Source organism: Oncorhynchus gorbuscha, linkage group LG05 (genome assembly GCF_021184085.1).
Source record: "Oncorhynchus gorbuscha isolate QuinsamMale2020 ecotype Even-year linkage group LG05, OgorEven_v1.0, whole genome shotgun sequence".
NCBI lineage: Eukaryota > Metazoa > Chordata > Actinopteri > Salmoniformes > Salmonidae > Oncorhynchus > Oncorhynchus gorbuscha.
The window spans coordinates 1,900,144-1,923,545 of record NC_060177.1 but is presented as its reverse complement, the minus strand read 5'-3'; the positions used below and the strand labels follow the sequence as shown (position 1 = coordinate 1,923,545).

The window sequence follows — 23,402 nt, the reverse complement described above, 5'->3', positions numbered from 1 at the left end:
CCTTTCCCCAACTGACTAGGTATCCCCCCCCTTTCCCCAACTGACTAGGTATCCTTTCCCTTTCCCCAACTGACTAGGTATCCCCCTTTCCCCAACTGACTAGGTATCCCCCTTTCCCCCCTAGGTAACTGACTAGGTATCCCCCTTTCCCCAACTGACTAGGTATGACCCCCTTTCCCCAACTGACTAGGTACCCCCTTTCCCCAACTGAGTAGGTATCCCCCTTTCCCCAACTGACTAGGTATCCCCCCCTTTCCCCAACTGACTAGGTATCCCCCTTTCCCCAACTGACTAGGTATCCCCCTTTCCCCAACTGACTAGGTACCCCCTTTACCCAACTGAGTAGGTATCCCCCTTTCCCCAACTGACTAGGTATCCCCCTTTCCCCAACTGACTAGGTATCCCCCCTTTACCCAACTGAGTAGGTATCCCCTTTCCCCAACTGACTAGGTATCCCCCTTTCCCCAACTGACTAGGTATCCCCAGGAGCTAGGATATGCATATAATTGGTAGTATTTGGATAGAAAACACTCTGAAGTTTCTAAAACTGTTAAAGTAATGTCTGTGAGTATGACAGAACTGATATGGCAGGTGAAAACCGAGAATCCAGAAGCAATCTGGAGTTTTTTTTTTTAGGTGTCTGCCCATTCTAATCCCTGTTAATGGGAAAATCAAAGGAACACAGATTGCAGTTAACCCACTGTGCCCCTGAACAAGGCAGTTAACCCACTGTGCCCCTGAACAAGGCAGTTAACCCACTGTTACCCCGAACAAGGCAGTTAACCCACTGTTCCCCTGAACAAGGCAGTTAACCCACTGTTCCCCTGAACAAGGCAGTTAACCCACTGTGCCCCTGAACAAGGCAGTTAACCCACTGTTACCCCGAACAAGGCAGTTAACCCACTGTTCCCCTGAACAAGGCAGTTAACCCACTGTTCCCCTGAACAAGGCAGTTAACCCACTGTGCCCCTGAACAAGGCAGTTAACCCACTGTTACCCCGAACAAGGCAGTTAACCCACTGTGCCCCTGAACAAGGCAGTTAACCCACTGTTCCCTGGGTACCTTTGACGTGGATGTCGATTAATCAGCCCCCCGCACCTCTCTGATTCAGAGGGGTTGGGTTGAATGTGGAAGACACATTTCAGTTGAAGGCATTCAGTTGTACAACTGAGTAGGTATCCCCCCTTTCCCCAACTGAGTAGGTATCCCCCTTTCCCCAACTGACTAGGTATCCCCCTTTCCCCAACTGAGTGGGTATCCCCTTTCCCCCAACTAGGTATCCCCTTTCCCCAACTGAGTAGGTACCCCCTTTCCCCAACTAAGTAGGTATCCCCCTTTCCCCAACTGACTAGGTATCCCCCTTTCCCCAACTGAGTAGGTATCCCCCTTTCCCCAACTGACTAGGTATCCCCCTAGGTTCCCCAACTGGCTAGGTATCCCCTTATCCCCAACTGAGTAGGTATCCCCCTTTCCCCAACTGACTAGGTAACCCCCTTTCCCCAACTGACTAGGTATCCCCCTTTCCCAACTGACTAGGTATCCCCCCTTCCCCCAACTGAGTAGGTATCCCCCTTTCCCCAACTGACTAGGTATCCCCCCCTTCCCCCAACTGAGTAGGTATCCCCCTTTCCCCAACTGACTAGGTATCCCCCTTTCCCCAACTGAGTATCCCCCTTCCCCCAACTGAGTAGGTATCCCCCTTTCCCCAACTGACTAGGTATCCCCCCTTCCCCCAACTGAGTAGGTACCCCCTTCCCCCAACTGAGTAGGTACCCCCCTTCCCCCAACTTCCCCCTTCCTTACATGTAAAACAATGTACACATTAAGACACGTGGTTGAGTGGTAAAACATTCACATACACAAAGCCTCCCAACAGGAGACGGGGGTTTAATCGCTGGTTCTACAGCCTGTGTCACCGTCACAGGAAGTTTTCATAACCACTTCCTGTCTCTCTCTGCAGGTGGGCCTTTTGAGTGGGATCTGTCTGATCGTAGGAACCATGATCGGCTCCGGCATCTTCATCTCCCCTAAGGCAGTGCTGCTGGAAACGGGAGCCGTAGGACCTTGTCTGTGTGTCTGGGCCGCCTGTGGGGTGCTAGCTACACTGGGTGAGGAGACACACACACAGGCTACACTGGGTGAGGAGACACACACACAGGCTACACTGGGTGAGGAGACACACACACACAGGCTACACTGGGTGAGGAGACAGACACACACAGGCTACACTGGGTGAGGAGACACACACACACAGGCTACACTGGGTGAGGAGACAGACACACAGGCTACACTAGGTGAGGGGACACACACACACACAGGCTACACTGGGTGAGGAGACACACACACACACAGGCTACACTGGGTGAGGAGAGACACACACACACACAGGCTACACTGGGTGAGGAGACAGACACACACACAGGCTACACTGGGTGAGGAGACACACACACAGGCTACACTGAGTGAGGAGACACACACACACACACAGGCTACACTGGGTGAGGAGACAGACAGATGGACGGACTGACGGACGGAGACAGACAGACAGACAGACAGACAGACAGACAGACAGACAGACAGACAGACAGACAGACAGACAGACAGACAGACAGACAGACAGACAGACAGACAGACAGACAGACAGACAGACAGACAGACAGACAATGTGAAGAATGAGAATGTGAGAAGGGCTCAGTGTGAGAAGGGCTCCGTGTGAGGAGGGCTCCGTGTGAGAAGGGCCCCGTGTGAGAAGGGCTCAATGTGAGAGAAGAGAAAGGCTCAGTGTGAGAAGGGCTCAGTGTGAGAAGGGCTCAATGTGAGAAGGGCTCAGTGTGAGAAGGGCTCCGTGTGAGGAGGGCTCATGTGAGAAGGGCTCCGTGTGAGAAGGGCCCCGTGTGAGAAGGACTGGAGTGCATCCCAGAGAAGGGCTCATGAAGTGTAAGAGGCTAGGAGGGCTCAACATGAAGGGCTCAGTTGTGAGAAGGGCTCCTGTGAGAAGAGGCTAGGAGGAGGGCTCATTGAGAAGGGCTCCGTGAGTTATTAAGAGGAAGGGACCCCATGTGCTGAGTTATTAAGAGGCTGGAGCTGCATCCCAGATGGCTAGGAGGGAATTCCTCTCCCCTGAACCCACTAGGAGGGAATTCCTCCCAACATGAACCCTGCTGGTTATTAAGAGGCTAGGAGGGAATTCCTCTCCCAACATGAACCCTGCTGAGTTATTAAGAGGCTAGAGGAATTCCTCTCCCAACATGAACCCTGCTGAGTTATTTCCTCTCCCAACATGAACCCTGCTGAGTTATTAAGAGGCTAGGAGGGAATTCCTCTCCCAACATGAACCCTGCTGAGTTATTAAAGGCTAGGATGAATTCCTCTCCCAACATGAACCCTGCTGAGTTATTAAGAGGCTAGGAGGGAATTCCTCTCCCAACATGAACCCTGCTGAGTTATTAAGAGGCTAGGAGGGAATTCCTCTCCCAACATGAACCCTGCTGAGTTATTAAGAGGCTAGGAGGGAATTCCTCTCCCAACATGAACCCTGCTGACTTATGATGAGACTAGGATAGATTTCATCTCCTGATTGATTAGTTAGTAACTATTAATTGACTAGTTAAGAACTAGTTACTAACTGCCTTTGTTGTCTAGGTCTTAATTGATTAGTTAGGAACTCCCCTCACCTGGTCGTCTAGTTCTTCATTGATTAGTTAGGAACTCCCCTCACCTGGTTGTCTAGGTCTTAATTGATTATTTACAAACTCCCCTGGTTGCCTAGGTCTAATTGATTAGTTACAAACTCCCCTGGTTGTCTAGGTCTTAATTGATTAGTGAAGACTCACCTGGTTGTCTAGGTCTTAATTGATTAGTTACAAACTCACCTGGTTTTCTAGGTCTTAATTGATTAGTGAAGCACTCACCTGGTTGTCTATGTCTTAATTGATTAGTGAAGAACTCACCTTGTTGTCTATGTCTTAATTGATTATTGAAGCACTCACCTGGTTGTCTAGGTCTTAATTGATTAGTTAGGAACTTACCTGGTTGTCTAGGTCTTAATTGATTAGTTAGGAACTCACCTTGTTGTCTATGTCTTAATTGATTATTGAAGAACTCACCTGGTTGGTTAGGTCTTAATTGATTAGTGAAGCACTCACCTGGTTGTCTAGGTCTTAATTGATTAGTGAAGCACTCACCTGGTTGTCTAGGTCTTAATTGATTAGTGAAGCACTCACCTGGTTGTCTAGGTCTTAATTGATTAGTGAAGTACTCACCTGGTTGTCTAGGTCTTAATTGATTAGTGAAGCACTCACCTGGTTGTCTAGGTCTTAATTGATTAGTGAAGAACTCACCTTGTTGTCTATGTCTTAATTGATTATTGAAGAACTCACCTGGCTGGTTAGGTCTTAATTGATTAGTTAGGAACTTACCTGGTTGTCTAGGTCTTAATTGATTAGTTAGGAACTCACCTGGTTGTCTAGGTCTTAATTGATAAGTTACAAATTCACCTGGTTTTCTAGGTCTTAATTGATTCGTGAAGAACTCACCTGGTTGTCTAGGTCTTAATTGATTAGTTAGGAACTCACCAGTTTTTGTAGTACTTAATTGATTAGTGAAGAACTCACCTGGTTGGTTAGGTCTTAATTGATTCGTGAAGAACTCACCTGGTTGTCTAGGTCTTAATTGATAAGTTAGGAACTCATCTGGTTGTCTAGGTCTTAATTGATAAGTTACAAATTCACCTGGTTTTCTAGGTCTTAATTGATTCGTGAAGAACTCACCTGGTTGTCTAGGTCTTAATTGATTAGTTAGGAACTCACCAGTTTTTGTAGTACTTAATTGATTAGTGAAGAACTCACCTGGTTGGTTAGGTCTTAATTGATTCGTGAAGAACTCACCTGGTTGTCTAGGTCTTAATTGATTAGTTAGGAACTCACCAGTTTTTGTAGTACTTAATTGATTCGTGAAGAACTCACCTGGTTGTCTAGGTCTTAATTGATTAGTTAGGAACTCACCAGTTTTTGTAGTACTTAATTGATTAGTGAAGCACTCACCTGGTTGTCTAGGTCTTAATTGATTAGTGAAGCACTCACCTGGTTGTCTAGGTCTTAATTGATTAGTGAAGCACTCACCTGGTTGTCTAGGTCTTAATTGATTAGTGAAGAACTCACCTGGTTGTCTAGGTCTTAATTGATTAGTGAAGCACTCACCTGGTTGTCTAGGTCTTAATTGATTAGTGAAGCACTCACCTGGTTGTCTAGGTCTTAATTGATTAGTGAAGCACTCACCTGGTTGTCTAGGTCTTAATTGATTAGTGAAGCACTCACCTGGTTGTCTAGGTCTTAATTGATTAGTGAAACACTCACCTGGTTGTCTAGGTCTTAATTGATTAGTGAAGAACTCACCTGGTTGTCTAGGTCTTAATTGATTAGTTAGGAACTCACCAGTTTTTGTAGTACTTAATTGATTCGTGAAGAACTCACCTGGTTGTCTAGGTCTTAATTGATTAGTTAGGAACTCACCAGTTTTTGTAGTACTTAATTGATTAGTGAAGCACTCACCTGGTTGTCTAGGTCTTAATTGATTAGTGAAGCACTCACCTGGTTGTCTAGGTCTTAATTGATTAGTGAAGCACTCACCTGGTTGTCTAGGTCTTAATTGATTATTGAAGAACTCACCTGGTTGTCTAGGTCTTAATTGATTAGTGAAGCACTCACCTGGTTGTCTAGGTCTTAATTGATTAGTGAAGAACTCACCTTGTTGTCTATGTCTTAATTGATTATTGAAGAACTCACCTGGTTGGTTAGGTCTTAATTGATTAGTTAGGAACTTACCTGGTTGTCTAGGTCTTAATTGATTAGTTAGGAACTCACCTGGTTGTCTAGGTCTTAATTGATAAGTTACAAATTCACCTGGTTTTCTAGGTCTTAATTGATTCGTGAAGAACTCACCTGGTTGTCTAGGTCTTAATTGATTAGTTAGGAACTCACCAGTTTTTGTAGTACTTAATTGATTAGTGAAGAACTCACCTGGTTGGTTAGGTCTTAATTGATTCGTGAAGAACTCACCTGGTTGTCTAGGTCTTAATTGATTAGTTAGGAACTCACCAGTTTTTGTAGTACTTAATTGATTAGTGAAGAACTCACCTGGTTGGTTAGGTCTTAATTGATTCGTTAAGAACTCATCTGGTTGCCTAGGTCTTAATTGATTAGTTAAGAACTTATCTGGTTGCCTTGGTTAAGGTAAGGTAACTGAGCTAAACGACTACCGCCCCGTAGCACTCACTTCCGTCATCATGAAGTGCTTTGAGAGACTAGTCAAGGACCATATCACCTCCACCCTACCTGACACCCTAGACCCACTCCAATTTACTTACCGCCCAAATAGGTCCACAGACGATGCAATCTCAACCACACTGCACACTGCCCTAACCCACCTGGACAAGAGGAATACCTATGTGAGAATGCTGTTCATCGACTACAGCTCGGCATTCAACACCATAGTACCCTCCAAGCTCGTCATCAAGCTCGAGACCCTGGGTCTCGACCCCGCCCTGTGCAACTGGGTACTGGACTTCCTGACGGGCCGCCCCAGGTGGTGAGGGTAGGCAACAACATCTCCTCCCCGCTGATCCTCAACACGGGGCCCCACAAGGGTGCGTTCTGAGCCCTCTCCTGTACTCCCTGTTCACCCACGACTGCGTGGCCACGCACGCTCCAACTCAATCATCAAGTTTGCGGACGACACAACAGTGGTAGGCTTGATTACCAACAACGACGAGACGGCCTACAGGGAGGAGGTGAGGGCCCTTGGAGTGTGGTGTCAGGAAAATAACCTCACACTCAACGTCAACAAAACTAAGGAGATGATTGTGGACTTCAGGAAACAGCAGAGGGAACACCCCCTATCCACATCGATGGAACAGTAGTGGAGAGGGTAGCTAGTTTTAAGTTCCTCGGCATACACATCACAGACAAACTGAATTGGTCCACTCACACTGACAGCGTCGTGAAGAAGGCGCAGCAGCGCCTATTCAACCTTAGGAGGCTGAAAAATTTGGCTTGTCACCAAAAGCACTCACAAACTTCTACAGATGCACAATCGAGAGCATCCTGGCGGGCTGTATCACCGCCTGGTACGGCAACTGCTCCGCCCTCAACCGTAAGGCTCTCCAGAGGGTAGTGAGGACTGCACAACGCATCACCGGGGGCAAACTACCTGCCCTCCAGGACACCTACACCACCCGTTGTTACAGGAAGGCCATAAAGATCATCAAGGACATCAACCACCCGAACCACTGCCTGTTCACCCCGCTATCATCCAGAAGGCGAGGTCAGTACAGGTGCATCAAAGCTGGGACCGAGAGACTGAAAAACAGCTTCTATCTCAAGGCCATCAGACTGTTAAATAGCCACCACTAACATTGAGTGGCTGCTGCCAACACACTGTCATTGACACTGACCCAACTCCAGCCATTTTAATAATGGGAATTGATGGAAATGATGTAAATATATATATATATATATATATATCACTAGCCACTTTAAACAATGCTACCTTATATAATGTTACTTACCCTACATTATTCATCTCATATGCATATGTATATACTGTACTCTACAACATCGACTGCATCCTTATGTAACACATGTATCACTAGCCACTTTAACTATGCCACTTTGTTTACTTTGTCTACACACTCATCTCATATGTATATACTGTACTCGATACCATCTACTGTATGCTGCTCTGTACCATCACTCATTCATATATCCTTATGTACATGTTCCTTATCCCCTTACACTGTGTATAAGACAGTAGTTTTGGAATTGTTAGTTAGATTACTTGTTGGTTATCACTGCATTGTCGGAACTAGAAGCACAAGCATTTCGCTACACTCGCATTAACATCTGCTAACCATGTGTATGTGACAAATAAAATTTGATTTGATTTGATTTGATTTGGTTTTAATTGATTCGTTAGGAACTCACCTGGTTCTCTAGGTCTTAATTGACTTAGTTAGGAACTCACCTGGTTGTCTAGGTCTTAATTGATTAGTGTCAACTAGCTGTCTGTCTCTGAGCCTGCCTGTCTGTCTGCAGGGGCACTGTGCTACGCGGAGCTGGGCACCATGATCACTAAGTCTGGAGGGGAATATGTGTACTTGATGGAGGCCTATGGGTCAGTGATGGCCTACCTCTACTCATGGAGCACAATCATGGTCGTACAGCCCTCCGCCTCCGCCATCATCGCCCTGAGCTTCGCAGAATACACCTCCACACCGTTCTACCCAGGATGCACTCCTCCCATTGTGGTCACCAAGTGCCTGGCTGTAGTGTGCATCTGTGAGTGTGAATATTTCTTGAATTATGAAAAATCTTAATAGAAAACAATCGGCATGCACTTCCTGAATGGACTGAATTAAAACCATGGCTCTATCTAAATTTGTGTTCCTTGCATCGTATTGGAGGAGAAGATCCAAGGTCCCTCCCCTCTGACCTTCTCCAATGCCTTTTGAGAAGAGAGGATGCCTGGGATCGAGTAAAGATGAATTAAAAAATAGCCATGACCTGACCCCAACATGCTCTTCCTGCCTTGTGTTCTTCTCCTCCTCCTCTTCCCCTTTTCTCCTCCTCTTTCTTGTCTCCTCCTCCTCCATCTCTTCCTCCCGCTTCCTCCGCCTCCTGCTCCCGCCTCCTGCTCCTCTAGTATCTTAAAAACCATCAAATGGTGTTGTTCACTTGAGCAAGGCTCTTAACCCCTGAACTGATCCCCAGGCTCTTAACCCCTGAACTGATCCCCAGGCTCTTAACCCCTGAACTGATCCCCAGGCTCTTAACCCCTGAACTGATACCCAGGCTCTTAACCCCTGAACTGATCCTCAGGCTCTTAACCCCTGAACTGATCCCCAGGCTCTTAACCCTGAACTGATCCCCAGGCTCTTAACCCCTGAACTGATCCCAGGCTCTTAACCCCTGAACTGATCCCAGGCTCTTAACCCCTAAACTGATCCCAGACTCTTAACCCCTGAACTGATCCCCAGGCTCTTAACCCCTGAACTGATCCCAGGCTCCTAACCCCTGAACTGATCCTGAGGCTCTTAACCCCTAACTGCTCCCTGGGCACTACAGTAGCATGACACTAGTAGATGCCCACAGTTCCAGCCTCATACACGTGTCTGTCTGTCTGTCTGTCCGTCCGTCCGTCCGTCCGTCCGTCCGTCCGTCCGCCTCCGTCCGTCCGTCCGTCCGTCCGTCCGTCCGTCCGTCCGTCCGTCCGTCCGTCCGTCCGTCCGTCGTCCGTGGGAGTGGTTGACTACAACAGAAAAACCAACTTCTGTCTCATATGGATTAATAAAATATTCCTCTTCCTCTTCCTCCCCTCCAGTTCTGATCGTGTCGGTGAACTGTCTCAGTGTGAAGCTAGCCAACTATGTCCAGAACTTCTTCACTGCAGCCAAGCTTCTCATCATCCTGGTCATCATAGTGGCGGGCATCGTCCTCTTGGCACAAGGTTGGTACTTTACACATTCTGTCTGCTACCCTTATGGCACCCTATTCCCTATATAGTGCACTACTTTAGACCAGAGCCCTATGGCTCCCTATTCCCTATATAGTGCACTACTTTAGACCAGAGCCCTATTCCTTATATAGTGCACTACATTAGACCAGAGCCCTATTCCCTTTATAGTGCACTACATTAGACCAGAGCCCTATGGCACCCTATTCCCTATATAGTGCACTACATTAGACCAGAGCCCTATTCCCTTTATAGTGCACTACATTAGACCAGAGCCCTATGGCATCCTATTCCCTATATATATTCCACTACTTTAGACCAGATCCCTAGGGAGCCATATTCCCTACATAGTGCACTACTTTAGACCAGATCCCTATGGCGCCCTATTCCCTACATAGTGCACTACTTTAGACCAGAGCCCTATGGCACCCTATTCCCTACATAGTGCACTACTTTAGACCAGAGCCATATTCCCTTATTTAGGTGTGGCATAACAAAGCGGTTGAATACTTATTGATTCAAGACATTTTAGTTTTTAATTTCTAATTAATTTGTAAACATTTCTAAAAACGTAATACCACTTTGACAATAATGGAGTATTGTTTGTAGGTCAGTAAGACAAAACCTAAATTTAATAAAATTCGGGCCGTAACACAACAAAATATTGAAACAAAATCAAGGGGCGTGAATACTTCCTGAAGCCAATATTCAAACCAAAAACTGTGTTCGGAAGGGAGGGGCCTCAAAACACCTCAACGTCAACAGTGAAGAGGAGACTCTGGGATGATGGCCTTCTAGCCAGAGTTCCTCTGTCCAGTCTCAACATCAACAGTGAAGAGGAGACTCTGGGATGATGGCCTTCTAGCCAGAGTTCCTCTGTCCAGTCTCAACGTCAACAGTGAAGAGGAGACTCTGGGATGATGGCCTTCTAGCCAGAGTTCCTCTGTCCAGTCTCAACGTCAACAGTGAAGAGGAGACTCTGGGATGATGGCCTTCTAGCCAGAGTTCCTCTGTCCAGTCTCAACGTCAACAGTGAAGAGGTGACTCCAGGATGCTGGCCTTCTAGGCAGAGTTCCTCTGTCCAGTCTCAACGTCAACAGTGAAGAGGAGACTCTGGGATGCCTGCCTTCAAGGCAGAGTTCCTCTGTCCAGTCTCAACGTCAACAGTGAAGAGGCGACTCCGGGATGCTGGCCTTCTAGGCAGAGTTCCTCTGTCCAGTCTCAACGTCAACAGTGAAGAGGCGACTCCGGGATGCTGGCCTTCTAGGCAGAGTTCCTCTGTTCAGTGTCTGTGTTCTTTTGTCCATTTTAATCTTCTTTGTTTTTATTGACCAGTCTGAGATGTGGCTTTTTCTTTGCAACTCTGCCTAGAAGGCCAGCATCCAGGAGTCGCCTCTTCACTGTTTATGTTGAGACTGGTGTTTTGCGGATACTATTTAATAAAGCTGCCAGTTGAGGACTTGTGAGGCATCTGTTTCTCAAACTAGACACTCTAATGTACTTGTCCTCTTGCTCAGTTGTGCACCGGGGCCTCCCACTCCTCTTTCTATTCTGGTTAGAGACAGTTTTCTAATGATGAATTAGTCTTTAAAACGATAAACTTGGATTAGCTAACACAACGAGTCATTGGAACACAGGAGTGATGGTTGCTGATAATGAGCCTCTGTACACCTATGTAGATATTCCATTAAAAATCAGCCGTTTCCAGCTACAATAATCATTTACAACATTAACAATGTCTTTACTGTATTTGTGATCAATTTAATGTTATTTTAATGGACAATAAATGTGATTTTCTTTAAAAAACAAGGACATTTCGAAGTGACCTCAAACTGTTGAACGGTAGTGTACATACTGTTTGTGTCCAGGAAACACTGAGAATCTGTCCAACCCATTTGAAGGAGCCTCAACCTCCTTTGGATCCATTGGACTGGCGTTTTACAACGGGCTCTGGGCCTACAATGGGTGGTAAGACTACACCTGCATCCCAAATGACACCCTACTTCCTATATATGTCAATACTTTTGACCAGGGCCCGTAGTGCTCTAGTCAGGGGGGCCCGTAGCGCTCTAGTCAGGGGGGCCCGTAGAGCTCTAGTCAGGGCCCGTAGAGCTCTAGTCAGGGGGGGCCCATAGCGCTCTAGTCAAGGGGGGCCCATAGCGCTCTAGTCAAGGGGGCCCATAGCGCTCTAGTCAAGGGGGGCCTGTAGTGCTCTAGTCAGGGGGGCCCGTAGCGCTCTAGTCAGGGGGGCCCATAGCGCTCTAGTCAAGGGGGCCCATAGCGCTCTAGTCAAGGGGGCCCATAGCGCTCTAGTCAAGGGGGGCCTGTAGTGCTCTAGTCAGGGGGGCCCGTAGCGCTCTAGTCAAGGGGGCCCGTAGCGCTCTAGTCAGGGGGCCCGTAATGCTCTAGTCAGGGGGGCCCGTAGAGCTCTAGTCAGGGCCCATAGCGCTCTAGTCAGGGGGGCCTGTAGTGCTCTATTCAGGGGGCCCGTAATGCTCTAGTCAGGGGGCCCGTAGAGCTCTAGTCAGGGCCCATAGCGCTCTAGTCAGGGGGGGCCTGTAGTGCTCTAGTCAGGGGGGCCCGTAGCGCTCTGTCAGTGGGGGCCCATAGCGCTCTAGTCAAGGGGGGCCCGTAGCGTTCTAGTCAGGGGGGCCTATAGTGCACTAGTCAGGGGGGCCCGTAGCGCTCTAATCAGGGGGGCCCGTGGCGCTCTAGTCAGGGCCCATAGTTCTCTAGTCAGGGCCCATAGTTCTCTAGTCAGGGCCCATAGTTCTCTAGTCATGGCCCGTAGTTCTCTAGTCAGGGCCCATAGTTCTCTAGCCAGGGGGGCCCATAGTGCTCTCATCAGGGCCCATAGTTCTCTAGTCAGGGCCCATAGTTCTCTAGTCAGGGCCCATAGTTCTCTAGTCAGGGCCCATAGCGCTCTAGTCAGGGCCCATAGTTCTCTAGTCAGGGCCCATAGTTCTCTAGTCAGGGCCCATAGCGCTCTAGTCAGGGGGGACCATAGCGCTCTAGTCAGGGCCCAGAGTTCTCTAGTCAGGGGGCCCCATAGGGCTCTAATCAGGGGGGCCCGTAGCGCTCTAGTCAGGGCCCATAGTTCTCTAGTCAGGGCCCATAGTTCTCTAGTCAGGGCCCATAGTTATCTAGTCAGGGGGGCCCGTAGCGCTCTAATCAGGGCCTTTGGCTCTAATCAGGGCCTTTGGCAGGGCCCATAGTGCTCCAGTCAAAGTATTGCACTAAGCTGGGGGTTGGGTATCATTGGGGATTTCTGTTTTGAATGTCAACCCAACCTGTTTATACGTGGTTCTATAAACACGTGTTGTCTCTCAGGAATCAGCTGAACTTTATAACAGAGGAGCTGAAAAACCCAAACAGGTGAGTGTCCAAAATGGGTAATTCAATTGATTCAGCCACTTCAATTGATTCAGCCACTTAAGAATTGAAGGAAAATTATGAAAACACAGAGACAAAAGATAAAGTGTTTAATAATTGTATTTGTTTTATTGGTCTGATTTTCGGGGAAGCCTGGGTTCCCTTGGCATTCACACGCCACCTCCTTTCCTGTTAGGGAGACAACAAGAGTTTAACCAACTCTCTGTCTCTCGATCTGTGTGCTCCATAATCCACTAACACTGGTCTCTGTGTAACATGTGTTGGTTGTAGTCTCTCTATCTCACACTAACTCTCTGTCTCTCTAAATCTCTCTATATATCTCTCTCTCTATCTCTCTCTAACAGAAACCTTCCCCTGGCCATTATCATTGGTATTCCCTTGGTGACTTTGTGCTATGTGCTGGTCAACATTGCCTACTTCAGCGCCATGACCGCTACGGAACTACTACAGTCTCCCGCTGTTGCTGTGGTAAGAGGGTCGTCATGGAGATAGAGAGGGGCGGAGACAGAGGAAGCCATTGGTGTGGCTCATCATATCTCCCTTAGCAAGAACAAGACGCATTATTTCAACAACAAACAATTACATTTTATTTATTGTCCCCCCCCCCCGTCTCCTCGGAGGGACTCGTTTGTGCCCCTTAGACTTTTGGTGACAGAGTGCTCCTCGGTGGGTAGTCCCTGTGTTTGTGCTTCTGCCCCTTAGACTTTTGGTGACAGAGTGCTGTACCCCCTGTCGTGGTTAGTCCCTGTGTTTGTCGTCTTCTGCCCCTTAGACTTTTGGTGACAGAGTGCTGTACCCCCTGTCGTGGTTAGTCCCTGTGTTTGTCGTCTTCTGCCCCTTAGACTTTTGGTGACAGAGTGCTGTACCCCCTGTCGTGGGTAATCCCTGTGTTTGTCATCTTCTGCCCCTTAGACTTTTGGTGACAGAGTGCTGTACCCCCTGTCGTGGGTAGTCCCTGTGTTTGTCGTCTTCTCCACCTTCGGAGCGGCCAATGGGAGCTGCTTCACAGCCGGCAGGTAAAGGGACAACTTCAGGAAGACATTGTTTTTGCTAATCTTATTTAATGAAAACAAATGTATTTTATAAAACCCTTTTTATATCAGCAGTTGTCACAAAGTGTTTAACAGATTGAATCTGCTTTTCTAAAAGAACAGAGCACAAGCAGAGTTAAAAATGGTGAAAAGAAAGAAAACCAAATTCAGGTTCAACATATTGCCAATATTATGTTTGAACTAACATGTTTGTGCTCTGTCCCACCTCAGGTTGACCTATGTGGCAGGAAGAGAGGGTCACATGTTAAAGATCTTGTCCTATATCAGTCTGAAGCGTTACACTCCTTCCCCTGCCCTCATCTTCAATGTAAGTCTGAGATACAGTGATACACAAAATCAGAGTCAACAAAGTTAGAAATAACACCATAAATATTCACTTACCTTTGATGATCTTCATCAGAAGGCACTCCCAGCGATCCGAGTTTGACAATAAATGACTGATTTGTTCCATAAAGTTCATAATTTATGTCCAAATAGCCACTTGTTGTTAGCGTGTTCAGCCCAGTAATCCATTTTCATGAGGCGCAGGCACTTCGTCCAGACAAAAACTCAAAAACTTCTGTTACAGTCCTTTAGAAACATGTCAAACGATGTATGGAATCAATCTTTAGGGTGTTAACATAAAACATCAATAATGTTCCAACCGGAGAATTCCTATGTCTTCAGAAAAGCACTGGAACGAGAGATAACTCTGTCGGGAGCGCGCGTCATGAGACTGAGACACTGTGCCAGACCACTGACTCAAAGAGGTCTCATGAGCCCCTCCTTTATAGAATCCTCATTCAAGTTTCTAAAGACTGTTGACATATAGTGGAAGCCATAGGAAGTGCAACTTTACCAATATCTCAATGTGTATTCGGTAGGCCAAGCTTTGAAAAACTACAAACCTCAGATGTCCCACTTCCTGGTTGGATCTTTCTCAGGATTTTGCCTGCCATATGAGTTCTGTTATACTCACAGACATAATTCAAACCGTTTTAGAAACGTAAGAGTGTTTTCTATGCAATACTACTAATAATGTTGATATATTAGCATCTGGGACAGAGTAGGAGGCAGTTCACTCTTGGCACGCTATTCATCTAAAAGTGAAAATGCTGCCCCCTATCCCAAAAAGGTTTTAATTAAACTTTGGATGGTGTATCAATACACCCAGTCACTACAAAGATACAGGCGTCCTTCCTAACTCAGTTGCCAGAGAGGAAGGAAACCGCTCAGGGATTTCACAATGAGGCCAATGGTAACGTTAAAGCAGTTACAGAGTTTAACAACAACATTGCAGTTACTGCACAAAACTAACCTAAATGACATTGAAAACAAGGACGTCTGTACAGAAAAAATATTCCTAAACATGCATCCTGTTTGCAATAAGGCACTAAAGTAAAACTGAAAAAATGTGGCTCAGAACTTAACTTTTTGTCCTGAATACAAAGCGTTATGTTTGGGGTAAATTGAACACGTCACATGACTGAGCACCAGTCTTCATATTTTCCAGCATGGTGGTGACCTGGTTCAGTCTGCTTTCCAACAAACACTGGGAGACAAATTCACCTTTCAGCAGGTCAATAACCAAAAACACAAGACCAAATATACACTGGAGATGCTTAATAACTTCTTCGGGATCGTATACCCTTTCAGGGGACGTGTGAGCTAACGTAGGCTAATGTGATTAGCATGAGGTTGTAAGTAACAAGAACATTTGCCAGGACAAATTTTGAACAGAAATGCAAAGGTTCATTTGATCAGTCTGACTTTGCAAACACACTGCTGCTAACTAGTGGCCAAAATCTAAATTGCAGCTGGGCTGGAATAATACATTATGGATTTTCTCTTGCATTTCCAAGATGATGTTACAAAAAAAAAGAAAGGGTATTTTTTTCTGACCTATTGTGTTATATTCTCCAACATTCCTTCCACATTGACATAAAGTTCAAAGTGTTTCCTTTCAAATGGTACCAAGAATATGCACATGCTTGCTTCAAGGCCTGAGTTACAGGCAGTTATATTTGGGTATGTGATTTTAGACAAAAAATGAAAAAAAGGGGCGGACCCTTAAGATGTTGTTAACAAGAAGACTTTGAATGTTCCTGAGTGGCCTAGTTACAGTTTGGACTTAAACCGTGTTGAGAATCTCTGCACATCAGTTGGTAGAGCATGGTGCTTGCAGTGCAAAGACAGTAGGTTTAATTCCCAGGAAGAAAACATACATAAAATGTCTGCATGAATGACGAAGTCGTTTTGGATAAAAGTGTCTGATAAATGACATTATATATTATAGCAATGATCAACAACCAACTTGACAGAGCTTGCAGAATTATAAAAGAATAATGTGCCTATAACCTGATCCATCACTTTATACATTACTGCCCCCCAGTGGCCTAACCTATAACCTGATCCATCACTTTATACATTACTGCCCCCCAGTGGCCTATCCTATAACCTGACCCATCACTTTATACATTACTGCCCCCCAGTGGCCTAACCTATAACCTGATCCATCACTTTATACATTACTGCCCCCCAGTGGCCTAACCTATAACCTGACCCATCACTTTATACATTACTGCCCCCAGTGGCCTAACCTATAACCTGATCCATCACTTTATACATTACTGCCCCCCAGTGGCCTAACCTATAACCTGAGCCATCACTTTATACATTACTGCCCCCAGTGACCCCTATAACCTGACCCATCACTTTATACATTACTGCCCCCCAGTGACCTAACCTATAACCTGACCCATCACTTTATACATTACTGCCCCCAGTGGCCTAACCTATAACCTGACCATCACTTTATACATTACTGCCCCCAGTGAGCCATCACTTTAACATTACTGCCCCCCAGTGGCCTAACCTATAACCTGACCCATCACTTTATACATTACTGCCCCCAGTGCCTAACCTATAACCTGACCCATCACTTTATACATTACTGCCCCCCAGTGGCCTATCCTATAACCTAACCTATAACCTGACCCATCACTTTATACATTACTGCCCCCATGACCTAACCATAACCTGACCCATCACTTTATACATTACTGCCCCCAGTGGCCTAACCTATAACCTGACCCATCACTTTATACATTACTGCCCCCAGTGGCCTAACCTATAACCTGACCCATCACTTTATACATTACTGCCCCCAGTGACCCATCACTTTATACATTACTCAACCTAACCTATAACCTGACCCATCACTTTATACATTACTGCCCCCAGTGGACTAACCTATAACCTGACCCATCACTTTATACATTACTGCCCCCAGTGACCTAACCTATAACCTGACCCATCACTTTTACATTACTGCCCCCAGTGGCCTAACCTATAACCTGACCCATCACTTTATACATTACTGCCCGCCAGTGGCCTAACCTATAACCTGACCCATCACTTTATACATTACTGCCCTCCAGTGGTCTAACTATAACCTGACCCATCACTTTATACATTAACTGCCCCCCAATGGTCTAACCTATAACCTGACCCATCACTTTATACATTACTGGCCCCCCAGTGGCCTAACCTATAGCCCGACCCATCACTTTATACATTACTGCCCCCCAGTGGCCTAACCTATAACCTGACCCATCACTTTATACATTACTGCCCCCAGTGGCCTAACCTATAACCTGACCCATCACTTTATACATTACTGCCCCCCAGTGGCCTAACCTATAACCTGACCCATCACTTTATACATTACTGCCCCCAGTGTCTAATCTATAACCTGACCCATCACTTTATACATTACTGCCCCTGTGTCCTAACCTATAACCTGAGCCATCACTTTATACATTACTGCCCCCCAGGGGACTAATCTGTAAACTGACCCATCTCTTCATACATTACTGCCCCCAGTGGCCTAACCTATAACCTGACCCATCACTTTATACATTACTGCCCGCCAGTGGCCTAACCTATAACCTGACCCATCACTTTATACATTACTGCCCTCCAGTGGTCTAACATATAACCTGACCCATCACTTTATACATTACTGGCCCCCCAATGGTCTAACCTATAACCTGACCCATCACTTTATACATTACTGGCCCCCCAGTGGCCTAACCTATAGCCCGACCCATCACTTTATACATTACTGCCCCCCAGTGGCCTAACCTATAACCTGACCCATCACTTTATACATTACTGCCCCCAGTGGCCTAACCTATAACCTGACCCATCACTTTATACATTACTGCCCCCCAGTGGCCTAACCTATAACCTGACCCATCACTTTATACATTAACCTGACCCCCCAGTGGTCCTAACCTATAACCTGAACCTATAACCAGTGGCCTAACCTATAACCTGACCCATCACTTTATACATTACTGCCCCCAGTGGCCTAACCTATAACCTGACCCATCACTTTATACATTACTGCCCTCCAGTGGTCTAACATATAACCTGACCCATCACTTTATACATTACTGCCCCCAATGGTCTAACCTATAACCTGTGGCCTAACCTATAACCTGACCCATCACTTTATACATTACTGCCCCCAGTGGCCTAACCTATAACCTGACCCATCACTTTATACATTACTGTCCTCCAGTGGTCTAACATATAACCTGACCCATCACTTTATACATTACTGCCCCCCCAGTGACCCATCACTTTATACATTACTGCCCCCCCCAGTGGCCTAACCTATAACCTGACCCATCACTTTATACATTACTGCCCCCCAGTGGCCTAACCTATAACCTGACCCATCACTTTATACATTACTGCCCCCAGTGGCCTAATCTATAACCTGACCCATCACTTTATACATTACTGCCCCCAGTGGTCTAACCTATAACCTGACCCATCACTTTATACATTACTGCCCCCAGTGGCCTAACCTATAACCTGACCCATCTCTTTATACATTACTGGCCCCCAATGGTCTAACCTATAACCTGACCCATCTCTTTATACATTACTGGCCCCCAGTGGCCTAACCTATAACCTGACCCATCACTTTATACATTACTGCCCCCTGACCTAACCTATAACCTGACCCATCACTTTATACATTACTGCCCCCCAGTGGCCTAACCTATAACCTGATCCATCACTTTATACATTACTGCCCCCCAGTGGCCTAACCTATAACCTGACCCATCACTTTATACATTACTGCCCCCCAGTGGCCTAACCTATAACCTGACCCATCACTTTATACATTACGGGCCCCCCAGTGGCCTAACCTATAACCTGACCCATCACTTTATACATTACTGCCCCCCAGTGGCCTAACCTATAACCTGACCCATCTCTTTATACATTACAGGTGACACGGATGATTCAAATGATCAAAGCTTGATGATTAGTTCATTATTTGAATCAGCTGTGTACCAACACTTTACATATTGCATTTATATTTCTGTTCAGTGTGTATAAGTAAAATCCTCTGTCCTCGGTTGCAACACTCACTAATGAGTTCCAAACTGCCTCTAGAAGCAACGTCAGCACAGGAACTGTTCGTTGGGAGCTTCATGAAATGGTTTTCCATGGCCGAGCAGCATCACACAAGCCTAAGATCACCATACGCAATGCCAAGCGTCGGCTGGAGTGGTGTAAAGCTCACCGCTATTGGACTCTGGAGCAGTGGAAATGTGTTCTCTAGAGTGATGAATCACACATTACCAACTGGCAGCCAGACAGAGGATACTGGAGACATATCAGTTTGTCGCTCACACGGTGCGGGTTCTACAGGCGATTTCATTACGATTTTGTTGTCCGGATTGTCTCGTCTAGAAAAAAAGATGCTTTTAGTTTCAGAAGAAGCTTGTAAGGTATATAATCGACGGAGGTTCTGAGGAAAGCCGTTTTTTAGGTCCAGATGCCAGCGGGTGTTAAGAAGCACAGTTTGGCGGGTCATGTTTCAGAGGATGCATGACTTGAACTTCGCCCGTTGGGGAGTTGCAGCGATGAGACAAAATCGTAAAATCATGAAATTGGGGGGACAAAAATTACAACAACAAACAATGAACAAACTTGCAAAGAGGAGAACTATCAGGACTTTAAGTTAAGTTGTGGAATTGTTAGGTTAGATTACTCGTTGGTTATTACTGCATTGTCGGAACTAGAAGCACAACCATTTAGCAACACTCGCATTAACATCTGCTAACCATGTGTATGTGACAAATACATTTGATTTGATGTCTTGAGATGTTGCTTCAATATATCCACGTAATTTTCTGCCTCATGATGCTATCTATTTTGTGAAGTGCACCAGTCCCTCCTGCAGCAAAACACCGCCACAACACGATGCTGCCTCATGATGCCATCTATTTTGTGAAGTGCACCAGTCCCTCCTGCAGCAAAGCACCAACACAACATGATACTGCCACATGATGGTGTTCTTCAGCTTGCAAGCCTCATGGACCGTAATGCTTTGAGAACATTCCAAGCTCTGAAAGACCCATTAACAGCCTCAAAGACACATATATATTACCAGGCTCAAAGACACAGACTGATCTATCTTTATAAATATAAACAACTCTTGGAATGCTCATATTCTGAGCTAGCCATTAAAGTATGGTTCACAGATCTAAATTCATCTGAACAACCTTTTACCTGGAACAGAATATGCAAAAATATGACTTTGACATCATCAAATCAAATCAAATGTATTTATAAAGCCCTTCGTACATCAGCTGATATCTCAAAGTTCTGTACAGAACCCCAGCCTAAAACCCCAAACAGCAAACAATGCAGGTGTAAAAACACGGTGGCTAGGAAAAACTCCCTAGAAAGGCCAAAACCTAGGAAGAAACCTAGAGAGGAACCGGGCTATGTGGGGTGGCCAGTCCTCTTCTGGCTGTGCCGGGTAGAGATTATAACAGAACATGACCAAGATGTTCAAATGTTCATAAATGACCAGCATGGTCCAATAATAATAAGGCAGAACAGTTGAAACTGGAGCAGCAGCACAGTCAGGTGGACTGGGGACAGAAACTGGAGCGGCAACATCATGTAATCCGAACTATCAATGTATCTTAAGTTTGTTCACAGGAAACATTTTAAGATGAAATTGGCCCCAACTGTTCACCGTTCACTGAAACATACTGAAATTCCCATATAAGAACGATGTGTCTTAATGTTCTCTGAACTATTTGAGAACATTCGCAATGTCAAACCAGTTGAAGAACGTGCCTAGAACATTACTGAAATTAAATGTAACTCTTTCTACTTTTAGGAAACGTTCTGTTAAAGTAATGAAATGCCAAGAAATAAAGTTTTTTTTTCTCAAGTTCCTTAATAAATGTGCTGCTTCATTTTACCCTGTTGTGGTGGTTGTTGTGATTGTAGGGTTATTCTGGCCGTATTCTACATTATCCCAGCAGACATCAACACCCTGATCAACTACTTCAGTTTACTCTGTTGTTGTTGTGATTGTAGGGTTATTCTGGCCGTATTCTACATTATCCCAGCAGACATCAACACCCTGATCAACTACTTCAGTTTACTCTGTTGTTGTTGTGGTTGTAGGGTACTCTACATTATTCTGCAGACATCAACACCCTGATCAACTACTTCAGTTTACTCTGTTGTTGTTGTGGTTGTAGGGTTATTCTGGCCGTATTCTACATTATCCCAGCAGACATCAACACCCTGATCAACTCTGTTGTTGTTGTGGTTGTAGGGTTATTCTTCAGTTTCGATCAACTACTTCCCTGTGGGCTTTCATTATCCCAGCAGACATCAACACCCTGCCTTCACAGCTCTCGCTCTCATCGTCATGCGCTTCACCAGGAAGGAACTCAAGAGGCCCGTCAAGGTAAGACTAGATTCACATTGCCATATATCCAAGTCCTCTTCATCTCTTGGCTATTGGAAGAACATAGTTACAACTATCATGTTGAGCTCGTGGACGGTCAGTCCTTACATCCATAGATCTGTCTCTACATTTTAGAGTGGTTCCATTTCTCCAGTCACATCCCTCAGCTGGTTACCACAACAAATGGGGTGGTAACCGCTCTGATGTTTACCTGAATCCCAGATTCACTTAAACCTGTTTTTAGAGCAATACTGTCCCAGATCCCTCCTGTGAGACTGACAGGTGGTTATGTCCTGGTTGTCCCCCAACAGTGTCCCATTCCCATAGCAGTGCTGGTGGTGATAGTGTCCTGCTACCTGGTCCTAGCACCGATCATAGACAAGCCAGAGCTGGAGTATCTGTACTGTACCATCTTCATCCTCAGCGGTCTGCTGCTCTACTTCCCCTTCGTTCACCGCAGGTTCAGCTGGACACGCAGGGTCATGAGTGAGTAACTACCCACTGCTCAGAGTTGCTGACACTCGAGTGTTGAGAGAGAGCCTTTATCCCAAAATGGCCGCCTATTCCCTTTGTAGTGCACTAGAAGACAACACTGGCTTGTGTCCCAAAATGGCCCCTTATTCCCTGTGTAGTGCACTACCCTATGGGCCCTGGTGAAAGGTAGTGCACTATAATATAGGGGATAGGGTGCCATTCGGGAAGCAGACACTATTATCTTCTGCAACTTGGGTCTTTGTGTATCAAAATGTTTTATTCCTCAGTGAGCCGTAGTGGAGTTCTTCCCCTTTAGATAATTCCAGTCATTGTGGAGCCAAACTCAGAAGGTCACAGAGCCTATAGATCATGCTGTGATTGGGCTGATGTCACCTTCATTAAAGTTTATTTATTTATTATTGACCTTTTAATTAGCCTGATTGGTCCAATATGACCTTTAACCTCTCACCTCCCCTGCAGGGCCAATCACCATGCACCTCCAGCTGCTGATGGAGGTCGTTCCTCCTGAGAAAAACGAATAGAGGAAGATAATAAACAGCCTAAACTGACTGATGTGGACAAATGTATTTGTGCATCCCAAATGTTACCCTTTTCCCTATGTGGTGCACTACCCCATAGACCCTAGTAAAAAGTAGTACACTACTTAGGGAATAGGGTGCCCTTTGAGACATAGACTTAGAAATTAAGGTTCTGTCCTGTGTCATAATGAAGGTACTGTCCTGTCTCATAATGAATGTTCTGTACTGTGTCATAATGAAGGTTCTGTACTGTCTCATAATGAAGGTTCTGTACTGTGTCATAATGAAGGTTCTGTACTGTGTCATAATGAAGGTTCTGTCCTGTCTCATAATGAAGGTTCTGTACTGTGTCATAATGAAGGTTCTGTCCTGTCTCATAATGAAGGTTCTGTCCTGTCTCATAATGAAGGTTCTGTCCTGTCTCATAATGGTCTATTATATATGGTCTAATGTTGTTATGGTCTAATGGTCTAATGGTGTTATGGTCTAATGGTCTAATGTTGTTATGGTCTAATGTTGTTATGGTCTAATGTTGTTATGGTCTAATGTTGTTATGGTCTAATGTTGTTATGATCTAATGTTGTTATGGTCTAATGTTGTTATGGTCTAATGGTCTAATGTTGTTATGGTCTAATGTTGTTATGGTCTAATGT

The 23,402-nt window shown here is 45.7% G+C and overlaps 1 pseudogene; it reads left to right on the top strand.

The window, feature by feature from the left end:
• Positions 1–22,919, top strand: part of LOC124035363 — a 44,766-nt pseudogene extending 21,847 nt beyond the window's left edge.
• Positions 22,920–23,402: the final 483 nt, after the last annotated feature.